Source organism: Humulus lupulus, chromosome 2, assembly GCF_963169125.1.
Source record: "Humulus lupulus chromosome 2, drHumLupu1.1, whole genome shotgun sequence".
NCBI lineage: Eukaryota > Viridiplantae > Streptophyta > Magnoliopsida > Rosales > Cannabaceae > Humulus > Humulus lupulus.
The window spans coordinates 127,353,034-127,356,884 of NC_084794.1; the positions used below are offsets into that span (position 1 = coordinate 127,353,034).

At 32.4% G+C, this 3,851-nt stretch overlaps 1 non-coding gene across 1 annotated transcript; it reads left to right on the forward strand.

Moving 5' to 3' along the window:
- The first annotated feature begins 714 nt into the window (after positions 1-714).
- LOC133820699 (small nucleolar RNA R71) lies at positions 715-821 on the forward strand. The gene has a single exon (XR_009887101.1). It is a non-coding gene; the product is annotated as a small nucleolar RNA R71 (small nucleolar RNA).
- Positions 822-3,851: the final 3,030 nt, after the last annotated feature.

Consider the following 3,851-nt stretch of genomic DNA (forward strand, 5'->3'; position numbering starts at 1 on the left):
AGCTTTGTCATTTGGATTTTCATGTCTTTCATTTCCTCTACCATTTGTGTGAAACAAGATTTCAGCTCTTGAGTTGAGGTTATTTGAGTTTGCACAAGAATTTGCAAAGTATTCTCAAGAGAATTACTTGACTGCATGTTATTTTGAGGAGCAATGTATGCTTTTGGCGGTTGTTGCTGCTCAGGCCTCCATTGGCTCCCAGATGCTTGGTTTGAATCCTTCCAGCTGAAATTTGGATGGTTGCGCCAACCAGGATTGTAATTGTTTGAGAAAGGATTATAAGGCTTCTTGTAATCCCCTAAAGCATTGCAGTGTTCCTCATTTCCTCCTCTTAACTCACCAAGAGTTGGGCACTCTTGCGGTTGATGTTCTATCCCTCCACATATGAAGCATGGATCTCGTGTCTCTACCTTTGCAGCCATATGGATTCCTCAACCTTCTTGAGATTTGAAAGCCTCGAATTGTTGTCTCAATGATTCAATTTGGCTTTTGACGTTGTCCTCTTCCCTCAATTGGTAGATTCTAGTTGACCGTGGCTTGTCCATAGGACTCGGTCCATTCCAAGTGTAGGACTTTATAGTGAGATCATCGAGGTACTCGAAAGCTTCATCGGGATCTTTCTGAAGGAATTCGCCATTGCACATCATTTGTACGAATTGTCTTTGTCCGATTGTGAGACTGTCATAGAAATAGCTGATTAGACGCCAACTTTCGTATCCATGATGTGGGCATTGATTTATCAAATCTCTAAACCTCTCACAGACCTGATGGAAAGTTTTATGGTCTTTCTAGATGAAGGTAGAGATTTTCCTCTTAAGGCTGCTAGTCTTATGGGGCGGAAAATATTTGGCAAATAATGCTTTTGTCATTTCTTCCCATGTTCCGATAGATCTAGGCCTTAAGGAGTACAACTAGCTTTTTTCTTTGTCTTTGAGAGAGAAAGGAAAAAAGTTCAATCTCACAATGTTGGTAACATCAGCTCGGTTGTTGAATGTAGCCACCACCTCTTCGAATTCCCGTATATGCACATACAAACTCTCATTTTCCAACCCATGGAAGGTTGGTAAGAGCTTAATCATGTCGGGTTTGAAATCAAAATTTGGCATATTGTTGGGATACATTATGCATGAAGGTGTGGATGTACACGTAGATAATCCTGTAGTGTTCTTGGTTGGACTTCATCTTGATGAGCCATCGTGGGTGGTTCAGGAAGTCTCGGTGAATCAGGAGTGTTTGAATGAATGGAAGAAAACGACGAACTAGGAGAGTTTTCTAAAGTTTCTACTTGTTGTCTCACGAATTTCCCTAGTGCATCTCTATTTCGTGGCATAAATATTTTTGTTATTTTGTAAGTATTATAAGCGCAAGTGTGTAATAGTGTAATAAGTATACACCAAAAATATTCCCAGACCAATTGGGAAGGCTGCCAAGGTACCACTTTAGGCCCAAGAGCTTTTCTAGAACTCCCTGAGGTTCTGAGAAAAGATTGGAGGGTAACGCTAACACAAACCATATTTAAGAACCAATTTTTCTAAGAAAGAACAAGTTTGGATTTTACTAATCATTTCCAAAATTACACAAATGTTCTCAATACTTTGTTTTTTTTATGATTTAAAATTTTATGCTTTTTTTTTTCTATAAAAAAAACCTAAATCTATAAAATAAATTATAAACCTAAAAGTAAAATGAATAAAATAAAACAATAACAAAAAAAATAAATAAATGAATAAATAAAAAAAATTACTAAGGAAAAATAAAATAAAAGAGAAATAAACAATTATACTACTTTTTTTTTTAAATAGAAAAAAAATTAATTTACTAGGCAAACCTTTAATTGTAGAATTACCTCCCTGGCAACGGCGCCAAAAATCGATATCGCCCAATAACTCCTAAGCGGTCGCAGTAATAATCGAGCTATGTCGTATCCACAGAGAGGTAAAATACAAGTAAAAAGAAAGATTAGTAAATTAGAAATAATAAACTTTGAAATAATATAACTTTGAAAAAGAATATAATTTTCTTAAATATTAAATAAGCAAAATCGAGAAATTAGAATCAGAAAGAAAATATGGAAGACATAAGTTTCATTCATGCAAACATATATATATATATATATATTTTAATAAAATTGATTCATTCTACTCAACTATAATTTTACACCATTAATTATAGTTGGAAAATATATATAATAAAGTATGTTCTTTAATTAAATTATACTAACTTCTAATTTTAAAATCCTATCATATTATATATATTTGATATAATATAACAAATATACTAAATTAAATTAAGAACCTATGCGAGCATGACTAGACTTATGTAAAAGACACTAATAAATTTAGAATAAAAATTAGAAGAAAATAAATTTAATTGTAACAAAGATATAGAAATGAAGAACAAAATAAAGAATCAATATATTAAAAATATAATGTGAAACATGAACTTCATTCCAGCCTTTCCACAAGAGAATTTAGCCTAAAATGGACATTGTTTTCACTCAAAGTAATGTAAAGGAAATGAAAGAAAAATAAGAACAAAAAAAAGCTTTTCTCTCTCACTATACTCTCCACACTTAATTCCACAATCTGATGATTTTTTTTCTCCATTTAGCTCTCTATTTATAGTGGAAATAGGACCCAAAAATGTGTAAAATCATGTACAAAATAGTGGGAAAGTGGCTACAAAAACTGATGGAAAATGGGACAAGTGGGACACGTGGCGTGTGCTGATTGGCTTGGTAGTGGAGTGGCAGCTGAGTTGTTGGGGCATGGGGAGCAAGGGGGCGACGTGGCAGGCTTGGATTGGCTCGGCAGGCTGTCGCGTCAGGAGGTGGCAAGTGTGCGTCATCGCGTCAGGCAGCGTCAGTGGCTGCTTCGACTCGGCTCGCGGCTCGGCTTCGTCAGGTGTTGGTAGCTGAAGGCTTTGGGCCTGGGCTCCGTTTTGGGCCTAATTTTATCAAAAATGCAATTTTTTTTTTCATGATTTCTTCAATTTTAATTCTTTCTTTTTCCTTGTGTCAAAATACATTTTATTTCCTGAAAATTAAACACAAATTAAATTAAAATTAATATCTTCAAATATAAAATATATGACAATAAATCCATAAAAATATTAATTAAAACTTAATTAATTTTAAACTTTAAGACTAATAAAATGATACTTTTGAACACTAATCAATTGTTAAACAAAAAATAAAAATAAAAATTATCAAACACATTTATTATTTTTTTTAAAACAAAAATAATTATCAAATATATTTTTATTTTTTAAAAATATAAATAATATTTCTATTTTTCTGTTTAAAAAATTAAAATTTTTTTTTGACCAAACACAACTAATCATAAACAGTGTTGTTTTCAATTTTTCATAGATCTTATACCCCTACTTGTGATAATCTTAAATAAGATTTTCATAAATAGTATTATTTTTATTGGAGAGAGAATCACAAGGTTGCTCTTGTTTTGGAAAAGCATAGTGGCCATGTGTCATTGAAGGAAGTTCAAGACTTTTCTAGAAGGGAGCTCAAGATAAATTACTAAAGAGAGTTTAATCACTTGAGGGAATATTCCAATAATGAATATGGGATGCTTTGATGATTTTCATCGACGAAGATGAATTGATCTACACATGTAAAATAATAAATTAAAAAAGAGTTTTAATTTGGTTTTTCATGGTAATTCTTGTATTAACATTTGTTAGGGAAAAATATCCATATGAAAAGTAGGTGGGTACATTTAATAATATATAAGAGCATGTATTACTCCACTCATCATTAATTGGTTTTGAGATAGAATCTCATGTTTCTTACCATGCACCTTATTCTACTTCTAGACCAATTTCCACATTCTAAC